Raw genomic sequence first — 17,699 nt, 5'->3', positions numbered from 1 at the left:
AGTTTCAGCTAAAGTTGAGAAAACCGGTGAAATGTATTCCAAGAGCCGTTTTGAATGTGTCTGGTCGGACGAGATGTGGGCACGGGGAAGGAGAGAGAAGGATATGGGGAAGGAGAGAGGAGAGAATGTTCCCAGGACTTTATTTACATTATTACTTTGTAAAAGTACAGCGACTGAATACTGAAGTTCGGGAATGAACCGTAGACGAATTATATATTTACATATTCCCGGGGTGTATATACAGAGTTTGTTTAAAGCGATTCAACTCTTTCTTTCCAACCATGGAATTAAACAATACAGTACTTCAAAAATGTACCTAATAATGCAAAGTAATAATGGAATACAATATTTATTAATAACGTTTGGTTTAATTTATTTTTACTTTGTAAACGAAACGTTTTCCATACATGCACGTTTAAAAATGAAGAAGAGTCAAGGGTCCATCGGCCTCTGGTGTGTATTTTAAGACTGAATCAACACGTCTTCGATCATAAATGACTTTTTGAAGAAACAAAGGTACATTTTGATGACAACTCCAGCAAAGGAAACCAGGTAATGCCTGTTTCATTCGGGGCGATTATATACAACGCCCAAAGAAGATGCGTTTCATAGTTATGGGTAATAAAATCGTGAAAGGTTTAATAAAAAAATTTGTGGTTTTCGCACGAGTTTTCAAGGTCCCGGTGTGTACCCTGGTTAGAATAGGTACACCGTATCCCTGCGTGTCGTAAGAGGCGACTAAGAGGGTTGTTGTCAGGAAGGGCATCCGGCCATAAAAACATTGCCTAAATATGAGAACCATGACAATTACAACTACATATGGGCAGGGTACAGCCCGAAGTGGAGATCGGTTTCTGAGGTTTGGGACATGGAATGTCGGGACAATGACAGGGAGATCAGGAGAAGTGGTGGAAGTATTGGTCAGAAGAAGAGTGGACATATGTTGTGTGCAGGAGACGAGATGGAAGGGATGTGGTGTGAGAATGGTGAAGGGTAGGCAGGGACAGAAATACAAGTTTGTGTGGCAAGGTTGCCCAGAAGGCGTGAATGGTGTTGGTGTCCTGTTTTCTGAGGAGTTTGTCGACAGTGTGGTGAGTGCGACCAGAGTGAGTGATAGGTTGATGATGGTGAAAATGATGATTGGAAAGCTCTTGGTGAACATCATCTCAGGATATGCTCCGCAGGTTGGTCGGAGCGATGAAGAGAAGGACAAGTTCTGGTGTGTGATAGAGAAGCTGATGGAAAACGTGAAAGATGAGGAGGTTGTTGTGGTAGGAGGAGACCTAAATGGACATTTGGGAAGGAGTATGGACGGTTTTGAGGGAGTTCATGGGGGTTACGGATATGGTGTGAGAAATGGAGAAGGTGAAAGGATTTTGAAGTTTGCTGATGGAGCTGACTTGTTGATTTGTAATACTCAGTTCCAGAAAGAGGATAATAAGCTTGTTACATACACGTCAGGTGGGGCGACGACAACCGTTGACTACCTCATGGTGCGTAGGCGAGAAAGGGGGCACCTCCGGGACACAAAGGTGATCCCGGGGGAGGAGGCTGTTTCACAGCACCACTTGGTTGTCTGCTACATAAGGGTGAAATGTGCGAGGAGAGCTCGGCGGGTGAAGTACCAACCGAGAATGAAGGTGTGGAGGTGGAAAGAGTTCTCAGTAAGGGAGGCATTAAAAGAGAGGCTGAGTAGGGTTGAGGATGATGTGGTTGAGCTTGAACGTGGTTGGATGTCAATGAAAGATAGTCTGTTGGGAGCGGTTGGTGAGGTATGTGGATGGACAAAAGGACCACCGAGGCACTCGGAAACATGGTGGCGGGATGATGAAGTTGGAAAGAGGATTGACGAGAAGAGGAAGAAGTTCAAGGAGTGGCAGAAGGCGAAGGGTACGGGAGCAGAAAAAGCAGAGCATGAAAGTTATAAGGCAGCCATGAAGGCTGCAAAGAAAGACGTAGCAAAGGCGCAGGACGCATGTCGGAAAATGTTGGGAGAACGCTTGGATTCGGAAGAGGGTCAGAGAGCGGTATTCAGGATTGCAAAGCAGATAGCGAAAGAGAGGTGTGATGTGGTGGGGGTGAGTTGCTTCAAGGATGAAGTGGGACAAATTGTTGTGGACCCAGATGGAATTAAAGGAAGATGGAAAAGATGTATGGAAATGCTGTTGAATACAGAGAATGAATGGGATGGCAACATAGAGAGTAACCCAGTTTTAGGACCGGCAGAGAAGATAACTGAGAAGGAAGTTGAGGAAGCGATAAAAGCAATGAAGAGTAGAAGAGCGGGAGGGCCGACGGGAGTTGTGGGAGATATGTTGAAGGCAGCAGGAAGTTGGGGTGTGAAGAGAATGACAGAGATCTGTAATCTCGTGGTGAAAGAAGGCCGCATTCCAGTGGATTGGGAACTGAGTACCCTCGTCCCTCTATACAAGGGGAAAGGTGACCCTCTGGAGTGTGGCTCGTACTGAGCGATAAAGTTATTGGAGCATGGAATGAAGGTATTGGAAAGGGTGTTGGAGAGGAGGATAAGGAAGAAGGTGAAGATCGACGAAATGCAGTTTGGATTTATGCCACGAAGAGGAACGACAGATGCGCTCTTTATTGTGAGGCAGTTGCAGGAGAAGTACATGGAAAAGAGGAAGAAGTTGTTTCTTGGGTTTGTTGATCTGGAGAAAGCATTTGATAGGGTTCCACGCGAAGTATTGACATGGGCATTGAGGAAGTTAGTAGTGGAGGAATGGTTGATCAGAGTAGTGATGGCAATGTACAGTCACGTGAAAAAGTAAGTACACCCCATGTAAAGTTTTGACTTTTTCAACATATTTCAATATACAGTAATACCCCGGCCTACGTCATTAATTGGTTCCATAAGCCGTGACGTAACTCGGTTTTTGACGTAAACCGGGCGTAATGCCTTAAAAATGCCTTAAAATGAAGACAAACACCGTAAAACTAGAGTAAATAACTCGCAAAAGTATATAACTATCACTAAACCTTAAAGAACACTAAAAACACATTTTAGTCATTTTTAATGAGTAATGAACACAATTAATAAAGAATTTGTAAAGAATAATAAATAAAATTAATAAGATTATGTTATTCACCTTAAACATGGCGTCTCTTCTGAACACAAACACACATTTTAGCAGTCTTAGCCGGCGGCGCTTTTTCAGTGACGTCTGCGAGAATACGTTCCCTATCATGAATGATGGTCGATACCGTCGACCGTGGCAGCCCTAAGGCATAGACCTTATCGCGAATCGGTAAATATCAACAGAGGGTGCTCCACCGCAAAGCATGATGGGATCGAAAAGGGGGCAAAGGTAAACACGAACTCAGAAGAGGAAGCGTCTGTCTACGATCGACGCTGTGTTTACGGAAAGGAAGATGGCTAATGTGAAAGAAATTCAGCGTTTTTTGGCATTAAAATCCAGCGATTTAAAGAAATATTTGAGGGAAAAGGGGGGTTCCCATTGGAGAAGAGAAACAACCTGCTTATGCAAGAACAGTTCCTGAATGTTGAAACCTCGATCGGCCATACAAATATCGCCGGCTGGAACTTGTCCACAATGTTCGTCATCTTTACAATTTTTTTGTCCGACGTGTTTCCTCCTGTAGGTTTGGAAATGTATGAAATTGTTCCGCTTGGTGTAATACCAACAAGGCACTTGAGAGTAGGTCTTGACTTATATTGGCTGTACACTTGCGAACAAAACTTGGGAGACGGTGCTTTGTCCTAATCCAAAGCGAAATGCGAGGTCCTCGTCGCGAAGATTAAGCCGAAGCTTCATGAGTGTCATGAGTAGTTGATCCTCTAAAGATTGAGATCGCTGAACTCCGAGTTTTGTCGTATTGTTTATTTGCCAGGTCTTGTCTTCCATTGATAATTTCCCCTTATAATAATGAAGGTTCTGTGCATGAGGGGATACTTCTGCTAATAACCACTTAAACAGGTCATAACTAGGTAAACCTGTATATAAAGTTTCACAAGTTCATCACAGTTTGCTATGTCCGAAACAGTAAGCTTCTTGTTACATACTGCAATGGCGGCTTTCAGTTTTGCGACGGTGTCCTTGGCTTGCAAATACTGGCTCATGAGCTGATCACAGTTCACAGTTAATTTGTCACAGTAATAAAGTCCTAAAAGTAGTTTAAAGCGGTAAGGATCATGTAGTGTGTCAATGTAAACAAGCAGTCTGTCAAAGTGACAGCGACCGCCGGCGGCGCAATTGCCCCTTTCTGATCCCATGACGCATTGCGGTTCCGATTCTTGATAAGGTCTATACGCTATCACTGACACTTTTTCACCTTTTTCATACCTTTTAATCAGATTTAACTTATCTTCCATCGTAACCACATTACGCTTGGAAACACTAGCACTATCCTTCTTAGGACCCATGGCTAACACAGACACAGTAAAGGAATACTGTACGTCGCCTCTGTTTTGAATGAGAACCAGCAGCTGCGCATACGTACAGTATACTGTACATACATTTTAATATATTTTTAATGTGCTTTTTATTGTATTTTAAATTGTTTTTTAGCTTCCTTTATTGTTAATTTATGTACTATTTTATTTATTTTAAATATATTTTGAAGGGAAAAATTTTTTTTCACGTCCTTAGGAGTGACGTGAAGTCGCACATAATGACGTTCGCTGAACTGAAATTTACTCTAGAAGAGTGGCGTAAAGTCGGATTTGACGTAGGTCGAAATGGCGTAAAACAGGGTATTGCTGTACAGCTATTTGATCTTCATTTCAACAATATTGATCGATAAAGGTGATATAATATAACAAATATCATAAGACATTTGCATTTTGTAGTCCATTGTATAATTTAAATAAACATAAATGCAAATTTTGCATGTGGAAAAAGTAAGTACACCCCTACATTTATCACTACTTCAAACACCTAAAATTAGAATCAGGTGCACCAGCTCAGGTGCAAATGATTAGAACATCGTCAGAGAGGATCTTGGAGGAACCTGTCTTATTTAAACCTCAGACATTTCGTTTGGTTTGCTCTTTGTTGTTGAAGTGTGCGGCGTCACCATGCCCAGATCAAAAGAGCTCTCTGAGGCCTTCAGAAAGAAGGCTATAGATGCCTACGAGTCCTGGAAGGGATTTAAAAAGATCTCCAAACAATTTGAAATCAATCATTCGACTGTCCGGAAGATCATCTACAAGTGGAGACGATTCCAAACAACTGCCAACTTATTCAGGCCACGCCGCCCCAGCAACTTCAGCCCGAGAGCAGACCACAAGATGCTGAAAGATGTTTGTAAGAACCCCAGAATGTCATCACGGGACCTACAGGTAGCTCTTGCCACTGTTGATGTCAAAGTGCACGAGTCTACCATGTGAAAGAGGCTGCACAAATTTGATCTGCATGGGAGGTGTGCCAGGAGGAAAGTTTTGCTGTCCAGAAAGAACATCAGGGCAAGGCTAACGTTTGCCAATGAACACCTAGGCAAAGACCAGCACTTCTGGAACAATGTGCTCTGGACAGATGAGTCAAAGGTAGAGCTATTTGGCCACAGTATCAGAAGACATGTTTGGCAAAAACCAAAGACAGCATTTGCCCACAAGAACCTGATACCAACTGTAAAGCATTGTGGGGGAAATATTATGGTTTGGGGCAGCTTTGCTGCATCAGGGCCTGGGCAGCTCACCATCATATAATCCACAATGAATTCTTCATTGTACCAGAGGGTGCTTGAGGATAATGTGAGGCCATCTGTCGGAAAGTTGAAGCTCAACCGAAGGTGGACCTTGCATCATGACAATGACCCTAAACATACCAGTAAATCCACCAAGGAATGGCTGAAAAGAAAGAAATGGAGGGTTCTGGAATGGCCAAGTCAAAGCCCGGATCTAAATCCCATCGAGATGTTGTAGGGGGATTTGAAACGAGCTGTGCATGCAAGAAACCCCTCAAACATCGCACAGCTGAAAGAATTCTGCATGGAGGAGTGGGCAAAAATTTCTCCCAGTCGATGTCAGAGACTGGTAGACAGTTATAAGAAACGCCTACTTGAGGTTGTTTCTGCCAAAGGGGGCAATAGCACCTATTACAGCCAAGGGTGTACTTACTTTTTCCACATGTGAAATTTGCATTTATGTTTATTTAAATTGTACAATGGACTACAAAATGTAAATGCTTCATGATATTTGTTGTATTATATCACCTTTATCTATCAATATTGTTGAAATGAAGATCAAATAGCTGTATGTTGAAAGATGTTGAAAAAGTCAAAACTTTACATGGGGTGTACTTACTTTTTCACGTGTCTGTACAAAACAGCATGCACAGCTGTAAGGACGAAGGACGGGAACAGTGGTGAGTTTGAGGTGAAGGTGGGAGTGCATCAGAGGTCGGGACTAAGTCCACAACTATTTGTAGCTGTGATGGAGGTGCTCGCTCAGAACGTAAAGGAGGGTTTACCGTGGGAGTTGTTGTATGCAGATGATCTGGTGTTGATTGCCGAAAGTATGGATGGACTGAAGGAAAAGATGAACAAGTGGAAGGAATGTATGGAGACAAAAGGTCTGAAGGTGAATATAGGAAAGACAAAGGTGATGGCAAGTGGTAAAGCATGTGGTGAGGTGGAAAGAACTGGGAAGTGGCCATGTGCTGTGTGCAGGAAGGCTGTCGGAGTGAACTCCATTCAATGTACAATGTGCGCTGAGTGGGTTCATCACAAATGTAGTGGTCTGAGAGGGTCATTAACCAGTGTGGCAACAACAACAACAACAGGCATTTTAAAGGGCCATTTTCCCTGCAAGAGCGGGGGTTAGCCTTGCGGTCCCCATGACAATGTTCTCCATTTTGCCCTATTTTCTGCATCTCCCCTTGTTAACCCCCTGGCCCGCATTGCATCTTTAGCCAAGTCTTTCTCGGTCTTCCCCGTCCTCTACTTCCTTCCACATTCATTTCCATCACTCTTCTCAACCAGTCACTTTCATCCTTCCTCAACACATGACCAAACCATCTCAAACTGTTTCTCTTCACAGCATCCAGCACAGGCTCTATTCCCATCATCTTTCGCAATTCATCATTTGGCTTCCTCTCTCTCAACGATACTCCACACATCCACCGAACCATTCACATTTCCACCCTTTCCAGCCTTCGTTGCTGCTCTACGTTCATTACCCGTGTCTCGCTCCCATAAATCATAGCACTTCTCACACATGCAGCATACACCTTTCCCTTCAGCTTCAACGACACTCCGCTCCTCGTCAGCACGCCACTCAGTTCCCGAAACTTCTTCCATGCACATCTCACTCGACCAACCGTTGCCGAGTATGATCCACCTTCTCCATTCAGCATGTCTCCTAGGTAAGAAAATGTTTTCACACCTTCCAGCTTCACGCCGTCTCCAAGATCCAACTCAACATTTCCTCCATCTGCAGCTCCCTCTGTGCACACCTTACACTTGAATGTAGCTGCCACACTGGTTAATGACCCTCTCAAACCACTACATTTTTGATGAACCCACTCAGCGCACATTGTACATTGAATTGAGTTCACTCCGACACCCTTCCTGCACATAGCACATGGCCACTTCCCAGTTCTTTCCACCTCACCACATGCTTTACCACTTGCCATCACCTTTGTTTTTCCGATATTCACCTTCAGACCTTTCGTCTCCATACATTCCTTCCGCTTGTTCATCTTCTCCTTCAGTCCATCCATACTTTCTGCAATCAACACCATATCATCTGCATACAACAACTCCCACGGTAAACCCTCCTTTACGTTCCGAGCCAGCACCTCCATCACAGCTACAAATAGTAGTGGACTTAGTACCGACCCCTGATGCACTCCCACCTTCACCTCAAACTCACCACTGTTCCCGTCCTTCGTCCTTACAGCTGTGCGCGCTCTTGTGTGCATTGCCATCACCACTCTGATCAACCATTCCTCCACTCCTCACTTCCTCAATGCCCATGTCACTACTTCACGTGGAACCCTATCGAATGCTTTCTCCAGATCAACAAACCCAAGAAACAACTTCTTCCTCTTCTCCATGTACTTCTCCTGCAACTGCCTCACAATAAAAAGCGCGTCTGTCGTTCCTCTTCCTGGCATAAATCCAAACTGCATTTTGTCAATCTTCACTTTCTTCCTTATCCTCCTCTCCACACCCTTTCCAATACCTTCATTCCATGCTCCAATAACTGTATCGCTCGATACGAGCCACAGTCCAGAGGGTCACCTTTCCCCTTGTGTAGAGGGACGAGGATACTCAGTTCCCAATCCACTGGAATGCGGCCTTCTTTCACCACCATATTGCAGATCTCTCATTCTCTTCACACCCCAATTTCCCGCTGCCTTCAACATATCTCCCACAACTTTCGTCGGCCCTCCCGCTTTTCTACTCTTCATTGCTTTAATCGCTTCCTCAACTTCCTTCTCGGTTATCTTCTCTGCCGGTCCTAAAACTGGGTTACTCTCTATGTTGCCATCCCATTCATTCCCTGCATTCAACAGTATTTCCATATATCTCTTCCATCTTCCTTTAATTCCATCTGGGTCTACAACGATTTGTCCCACTTCATCCTTCAAGCAACTCACCCCCATCACATCACACCTCTCTTTCGCTATCTGCTTTGCCATCCTGAATACCGCTCTCTGACCCTCTTCCAAATCCAAGCGTTCTCCGAACATTTTCCGACATGCCTCCTGCGCCTTTGCTGCCTCTTTCTTTGCAGCCTTCTTGGCTGCCTTATAACTTTCATGCTCTTCCTTTTCTGCCCCCGTACCCTTTGCCTTCTGCCACTCCTTGAACTTCTTCCTCTTCTCGTCAATCTTCTTTCCAACTTCATCATCCCACCACCGTGTTTCCGAGTGCCTCGGTGGTCCTTTTGTCCATCCACATACCTCACCAACGGCTCCCAACAGACTTTCTTTCGTTGACATCCAACCACTTTCAAGCTCAACCACATCATCCTCTACCATACTCAGCCTCTCTTTTAATGCCTCCCTCACTGTCACCTCTTTCAACCTCCACACCTTCATTATCGGTTGGTACTTCACCTGCCGAGCTCTCCTCGCACCTTTCAACCTTATGTCACAGACAACCAAGTGGTGCTGTGAAACAGCCTCCTCCCCCGGGATCACCTTTGTGTCCCGGAGGTGCCCCCTATCTCGCCTACGCACCATCAGGTAGCCAACGGTTGTCATTGACCCACCTGACGTGTATGTAACAACCTTATTATCCTCTTTCTGGAACTGAGTATTACAAATCAACAAATCAGCTCCATCAGCAAACTCAAAAATCCTTTCACCTTCTCCATTTCTCACACCATATCCGTGACCCCCATGAACTCCCTCAAAACCGTCCATACTCTTTCCCACATGTCCATTTAGGTCTCCTCCTCCCACAACAACTTCCTTATCTTTCACGTTTTCCATCAGCTTCTCTATTGCACACCAGAACTTGTCCTTCTCTTCATCGCTCTGACCAACCTGCGGAGCATAACCTGAGATGACGTTCACCAAGAGCTTTCCAATTCCAAGAGCAGTGTGGCAGCTACATTCAAATGTAAGGTGTGCACAGAGGCAGCTGCAGATGGAGGAAATGTTGAGTTAGATCTTGGAGATGGCGTGAAGCTGGAAGTTGTGAAAACATTTTGCTACCTCGGAGACATGCTGAATGGAGAAGGTGGATCAGACTTGTCAACGGTTGCCAGAGTGAGATGTGCATGGAAGAAGTTTCGGGAACTGAGTGGCGTGCTGATGAGGAGGGGAGTGTCGTTGAAGCTGAAGGGAAAGGTGTATGCTGCATGTGTGAGAAGTGGTATGATTTATGGGAGCAAGACATGGGTAATGAATGTGGAGCACCAACGAAGGCTGAAAAGGGTGGAAATGTGAATGGTTCGGTGGATGTGCGGAGTATCGTTGAGAGAGAGGAAGACAAATGATGAATTGCGAAAGATGATGGGAATAGAGCCTGTGATTGATGCTGTGAAGAGGAACAGGTTGAGATGGTTTGGTCATGTGTTGAGGAAGGATGAAAGTGACTGATTGAGAAGAGTGATGGAAATGAATGTAGAAGGAAGGAGAGGACGAGGAAGACCGAGAAAGACTTGGCAAAAGAGGGCGGAAGAAGAAATGCGGGCAAGGGGGTTAACAAGGAGAGATGCAGAAAATAGGGCAAAATGGAGAAGATTGTCATGGGGACCGCAAGGCTAACTCCCTCTCTAGCAGGGAAAATGGCCTTACAATGCCTGTTGTTGTTGAGCAAATAAATAATTCTGGTTCTGGCTCTACGATTTTCAGGTTTAATACTCCCGATAGGGAGTGCATTCATTCACTCCCGCCATGCATTCACTCGTGTGTGTGTGTGTTCGTGTGTGTTCGTGTCGTTGTGAACAAGATATCTGGAAAATTTCTGAACGGATTTGGATGAAGGTTGGTGGCATGATTGCACTTGGGATAAGGAACAATTGATTAGTTTTCTGTGAAGCTCAGGAATATATTCCGGATCCAGGAAGTTTTTTGGGGAATTTTTTGGGGATTTTGTTTTCTGTTTTCCTTTAAAAACCATTTTCTCTGCAATAATAGGACCGATTGAGAGCAAATTTTTACCATAGGAGGGACTTAGTCTGCAGAATATTTTTATGGTAATTATGACGTCACAGGCCACGTGGTTCGGCCGCCATATTGTTTTGAGTGAAAAACACTAAAATCCCATTTTTGCTTGTGTGGAACGGACAAAAAGTCAGTGAGCAAGATGTCATGCATCACATGGTTTCAGAGTTATGACGTTTTTAAGCAAAAAAACATTTGAAACCTAGCTCCTCCCTCATTTGTGATCCAATCGAGGGGAAACTTCACAAATCTGTTCAGCATATCAGTCTACTAAAATGTCCGTTTGGATTTTGCGATAGGTCACGTGGTTTGGCAGATATCGTTAATTAAACGCAAATAATAAAAACATTTATATCCCTTGAACCACTTCATTGATCGACGTGAAACTTCTTGCTGTAGTAGAAGTCATGAAGAGTCACAAGTGTGCAAAATTTGAAGATGATTGGATGTATGGTCTGGAAGCTGGAAGTTGTTATTGCATGAAGAAGAAGAGTCGTTGCCTGTGGACGATTAGTTATTTATCACATTAGTCAGGTTCACTATGTCAATAAATTATATTTCGTTCAAAATCATGGTAGATTAGCAAACCTCTACATTTTTGGAAAGGTTATAGCATAAGGAAACTAAAAATCAGTTTACATTTGGAGAGATACCTGTATGGCGGCCATTTTGGATTTTCAAAATGGCCACTGTAAAATACATATTTTGTTCTATTTCTGCCTCTAATTACCCTAAAAACTTTTAAAAATATACTAAACCTATATTTTCAGGGACAAGGAATCCAATGAAAGTATCAAATTAGTGCAATGGGGAATGGTAAGACACGAATCAAAGGTTTTGAATTGCAAAATACTGTCTTTATATTCGCGATAAGTTGCATAATCAAATACATGTTATCATTTTGTACAGGCAGTTGATAACATCAAAATGTGTCACAATAATTCATATCACCAAACATACACAGGCAGTCAGCAAAATCATACATACACATTACACATGCAGTCAGTATAACTTCACATCTACGCAGGCAGTCAATGACAAAATATACACAGGCAGTCAATGGCATCAAACATACACGATTACAGAATATGCCATTTAGAGTTCGTCATCACTGTCCTGTGTGTCGTATCCGACAATATAGTCCGCATCGTTTTCACAGTCCGTTCCACACAAGCAAAGGTCGGTTAAATTGATTGGCAAATCAAATTGGTCGAATGGTCGATCGAATCGAATTCGATGAATCGAATCGATCGAATTGGTCGAATGGTCGAATGGTCGATCGAAGCGATTGGTCGAATTGGTCAAATGGAATTGGTCGATTGGTCGAATCGAATTGGTCGGAATTGGCAAATGTAAACATTGATTTTCAGATTTTCCATGTAATAACGTTTCCAAAAATGTATAGGTTTGCTAATCTACCATGATTTTGAACGAAAAAACATAGTGAACCTGACTATATGGGGAATGGTAAGACACGAATCAAAGGTTTTGAATTGCAAAATACAGTACTGTCTTTATATTCGCGATAAGTTGCATAATCAAATACATGTTATCATTTTGTACAGGCAGTTAATAACATCAAAATGTGTCACAATAATTCATATCACCAAACATACACAGGCAGTCAGCAAAATCATATATACACATGCAGTCAGTATAACTTCACATCTACGCAGGCAGTCAATGACAAAATATACACAGGCAGTCAATGGCATCAAACATACACGATTACAGAATATGCCATTTAGAGTTCGTCATCACTGTCCTGTGTGTCGTATCCGACAATATAGTCCGCATCGTTTTCACAGTCCGTTCCACACAAGCAAAGGTCGGTCAAATTGATTGGCAAATCGAATTGGTCGAATGGTCGATCGAATCGAATTCGATGAATCGAATCGAATCGATCGAATTGGTCGAATGGTCGAATGGTCGATCGAAGCGATTGGTCGAATGGTCGAATGGAATTTGTCGAATTGGTCGAATCGAATTGGTCGGAATTGGCAAATGTAAACATTGATTTTCAGATTTTCCATGTAATAACGTTTCCAAAAATGTATAGGTTTGCTCATCTACCATGATTTTGAACGAAAAAACATAGTGAACCTGACTACATGTACAGATTTGCAGGCATCGTTTGACACAATGTCCCGGGTTAATTTGAACCTCAAATAAAATAATTATAATTCCAGATTTGTCAATGGCTGAAGTATATTAACAAACGAATAAAACAGATTTGGCAAAATTCTAACTTTTTTTTACAAGATCGCATATTCACCCAGGGTGTGAGAGGCTGAAGAAGAAACCTCGCATGGGCTTCCCAGACCAAAAAATAATTCTGGCTCTGCGATTTTCAGGTTTATTGTCACCTGTCGCACCGCGGAGCGAAAGGGGGACTATGGTTTTCCCGTCCGTCCGTGCGTGCGTGCGTGCATGCGTAAGCGAAGGACCGCATTCGAATTTGGTGTGTGGGTGCAACCCACATCAAAATCCAAGATGGCCGCCGCCATGTATGTCTGATGCCATGTATGTCTGAACCTTGTGAGTGGAATATCTTGAAAAATAAGTTAAGTACCAACTTCTAATCTGGTGTGTGGGTGTATCTAGGCATAAGGAAGAAACCTTTTGAAAATTGGGTCGCCACGTCAAAATCCAAGATGGCTGCCGCCATGTATGTCTGAACCTTGTGAGCTGAATATCTTGAAAAATAAGCGAAGTACCAACTTCTAATCTGGTGTGTGGGTTTATCTAGGCACAAGGAATAACGCTGTTGAAAATTGGGTCGCCACGTCAAAATACAAGATGGCCGCCACCATATATATGTCTGAACCTTGTGAGCGAAATATCTTGAAAAATAAGCGAAGTACCAACTTCTAATCTGGTGTGTGGGTGTATCTAGGCATAATGAAGAACCCTATTGAAAATTGGGTCGCCACGTCAAAACACAAGATGGCCGCCACCATATATATGTCTGAACCTTGAGTGAAATATCTTGAAATATAAACAAACTACTAACTTCTAATCTGGTGTGTGGGTGTATCTACGCATAAGGAAGAACGCTGTTGAAAATTGGGTCGCCACGTCAAAATCCAAGATGGCCGCCGCCATGTATGTCTGAACCTTGTGAGCGGAATATCTTGAAAAATAAGCGAAGTACCAACTTCTAATCTGGTGTGTGGGTGTATCGAGGCATAAGGAAGAACGCTATTGAAAATTGGGTCGCCACGTCAAAATCAAAGATGGCCGCCTCCATGTACGTCTGAACCTTGTGAGCGAAATATCATGTCATATAGCATGTTTTCTGCGTCTTCCACTTTGTCAACTCACATCACTTCCCCGACGGGGGACCTCGGCGTAACACTTGTTCAAATTGGTTGCATAACTTTCCACAGATGCTTCACCCGGTTCCTCTGGTGATGGTTCCATCAACAAATCTGTGGGGACTCGCATCTCCCTACCGAACATCAAAAAGGCGGGGGTGCACCGAGTGGTCGCATGCTGTGCGGTCCGGTAAGCCATCAGTATAAAGGGGAGGTGCTCGTCCCAATCCTGCTGGTTTTCGGATGTAAAGAGGGCCAATTGGGTCAGCAATGTTCCGTTAAACCTCTCTACCATCCCATCCGATTGGGGCCTAAGAGGGGTCATCCTGGTCTTGTGAATTTGGAGGAGCTTGCACACCGACCGCAGGAATGCGGATTCAAAGTTCCGGCCCTGGTCGGTGTGTAGCTCCCTTGGAACGCCAAATCGGGAGAAGAATCCCTCAACTAAAACTTGAGCTACCAGCCGGGCTTCCTGGTTGGGCAATGGGTAAGCTTCTGGCCACTTGGTAAAGTAGTCCATTGCCACCATAATGTACCGGTTCCCTCGGCGGGTGGCTGGCAGGGGTCCCACCACATCTACTGCCACCCGCTCAAGTGGTGCTCCTACATTGTACACCTGGAGCGGGGCCTTGCGCGCACGTTGGGGTCCCTTCTTACCGCGGCAGACGTCGCAGGATCCCACCCAATCTTGAATGTCCCTGCCCGAATTCACCCAGTAGAACCTCTGCCGCAATTTGGACAAAGTTTTGGCCATGCCCAAATGTTCCATTGTCCTCGTCCCATGTACGTGCCCCATAACCACTTTCTTGAATTTGTTTGGTACAATTATTATCAACCAGGAAGCTACATCGCCCATTGGTGTTACCCACTTTGTAAACAAATAGCCATCCTTCAACCCCAACATCTGCCACTGTGCCCAATAGGCCTTTACCTGGGCCCCGTGTGGAGCAATCTCCTCCCAAGAAGGTCTTTTGTCCTCCTCTAGTCAATGAAAAAGGGGCCCCAAAACAGGATCCTCCGTTTGACTCTCTCGCCAATTCACATCACCCAATTCAGGTGGGGGTTGTGGCAAAGTTCGCCTCGTCACTCTCGCTGCATATAGGCATGCATCAATTTGGTCCTGCCCAATTGGATCCTTGGCTTCTTGTCTATCACAAAATTTGCACTTTGCCTCCCAACAGGGGCGCCGAGAGAGAGCATCTGCTTTGGCATGTGCTTTGCCGGGCCGATGTTGCACAGTGAAATTATACTGCTGCAGCCTCTCAAGCCACCTTGCAATTTGTCCCTCCGGCTCATTGAACCGAAGAAGCAATTGCAAGGAGGCATGATCCACTCGGATCACAAACTCCCTCCCATAAAGGTAAGGGTGAAAGTGTCCAACTGCAGACAATAGGGCCAATAGTTCTTTGCGGGTAACGCAATAATTTCGTTCGGGCCTCGAAAGAGCCCGACTATAATACGCAATAACCCTCTCGACTCCCTGTTGCATTTGTGACAACACAGCTCCCAATCCTTCCTGGCTCGCATCTGTGTCCAGGATGTAATTCCCATCATCCATCGGGTATGCAAAAACTGGGGCCTCTACCAGACGTTGTTTTAAGTGACTGAATGCCTCGATGCAGCTCTCTGACCATATAAATCGGGCTCCTTTCTCCGTAAATTTGTGCAAGGGTCTTGCAATTTCTGCGAAATTTGCCACAAATCTCCTGTAGTAAGAGCAGAGGCCCAAAAATCCTCTGACCTCCCTTACATTTTTGGGGGCGGGCCACTCTTTTACAGCCTCTATTTTTCCAGGGTCAGTGGCCACGCCGCTCTCACTAATCACGTGACCCAGGTAAGTCGCCTCTCTCCTGAAAATTTCGCACTTGCTCGGATTCAATTTCAACCCAGCACCTCTCAATCTCTCAAATACCTCTGACAAATTTTTAGCAGCCTGTTCAAATGTGGGAGCGTGGACCAATACGTCATCCAGATAGACAAGGCAAGTCTGCCATGGTAAGCCAATTAAAACTCGTTCCATCAGACGCTCAAATGTGGCAGGGGCATTGTACAATCCAAAAGGCATGACTACAAACTGCCAGAGACCCTTTCCAGTGGTGAACGCTGTCTTCTCCCTCGCCTCTTTATCCATCTCCACCTGCCAATAACCACTCTTTAAATCCAATGTAGAAAACCATTTTGAGCCTGAAACGGCATCGAGGGTGTCATCAATCCTTGGCAGGGGATACGAGTCTTTGAGTGTCACGTGATTGAGCTGGCGGTAGTCCACACAGAACCGAGTGGTCCCATCCTTCTTTTTCACCAGCACAATGGGTGACACCCAAGGACTCACCGAGGGCTCGATAAATCCGGCTCTTTCCATTTTGCTCACCTGTTCTTCTGCCTCCTCTTTCTTAGCGAAAGGGAGCCGCCTTGGCGGTTGGCGAACAGGCCGAGCCGAGCCAGTACTAATTTGGTGCCTGACAAGACTCGTGCGTCCAACATCCTCGGGGGAGAGAGAAAAAACATCCAAGTTCTTACCAACCAAATTGTGCAATGTCTCTGCCTGCTCCAATGTTCGGCCCTCTTCAGAGCGTGTCATCATGTCCCGCACTCCCTCTGGCCAATCACATTTCCCCAAATTTTTCCCTCTTTCCGGCTGTACTGGCAAGCATGTGGATCCACTTCCTCCTGTGACCTCTACTACACTACTGCATTTGGCTACGATGGCTCCGCCCCTTACAGTGCGGGGCTATCGGACAAGTTGAGCAGCCTAACTGCCAACACAGGCCCATGGGTATCTACGAGGGTGCGACCCACCATCAATCCCTCGGTCCCCTGCGAGGACCACGACTCCACTAGCCCCAGCTGGCCAATGGGTTGAGCATCTGCTGCTAACTCCGCCATCACCACTCTCTCGGACCTGGGAGGCACGGTCACAGTGCGCGGCACCTCCAGCCACGTCCCCTGCACCTCCTCGTCACCCCCCAGTCCCACCAACTGCAGCCTCTCAGTGCCCAACCACATATGACCACGCCTAAGGTCTAGTTGGCAGTCATGTTCCACCAGGAAACTCAGTCCCAATAGACACTGATCGCACACCTCCGCCACCCATGCAACCACGCTGACCTCCAGACCACCCAACTCCATCCTCTTCACTCCGCGTCCCAATATTGGTGCCGTTGCCCCCGTAGCCAGTTGAAGGCTGTGTCCTTCTACCCTATCAATTTTGTCACAGCCTCCAACACTCTGGTCGAGCACACTCGGATTGATAATGGTGTCACTGGCTCCAGTGTCCACCACAGCCTCACAAAATTCTCCCTCAATTTTGCATCTAACCCTTAGATTACCCGTGCCAATTTTTCCGCAATTTACTATCTTCACCAAAGGAGGGCGCTTCTCCACACACTTACCAGCCGAGCATGGCCCCGTATGCTCGGCTCGTTCTAGTTTCCCGCACACTCTATTGCGACAGGCCCAGTCCGAGGTGGTGGTCCTCTTTCTGGTGCCTGTGGACATACTGGGGGCCCCCTCCTTTCTGGACTGCGAAGCCTGTTAGGAGGTGGTGGCCCATATGGTTGCCGACAATTCCTCTGACTGTGCCCTCTTCTCCCACATCTAAAACAAGTCCCCATGAACAGACCCCTCTGGTACCCAGGCGGAGCACCCCTTTCTCCTGGCCCAACCCAATGAAAATCAGGCCGCCCTGATGGCAAACCCGGACCAAACTGCCGTGACTCACTCCCTGCAAATTTGCCCCCGGTCAAATTTGTCAGCTGGTGACTGATTGCCCTTAACATTCGGC

Source organism: Myxine glutinosa, chromosome 6, assembly GCF_964187855.1.
Source record: "Myxine glutinosa chromosome 6, kmMyxGlut1.1, whole genome shotgun sequence".
NCBI classification, from domain to species: Eukaryota; Metazoa; Chordata; class Myxini; order Myxiniformes; family Myxinidae; genus Myxine; species Myxine glutinosa.
The sequence above is the reverse complement of the archived record's forward strand: the minus strand, read 5'-3'. Positions refer to the sequence as shown.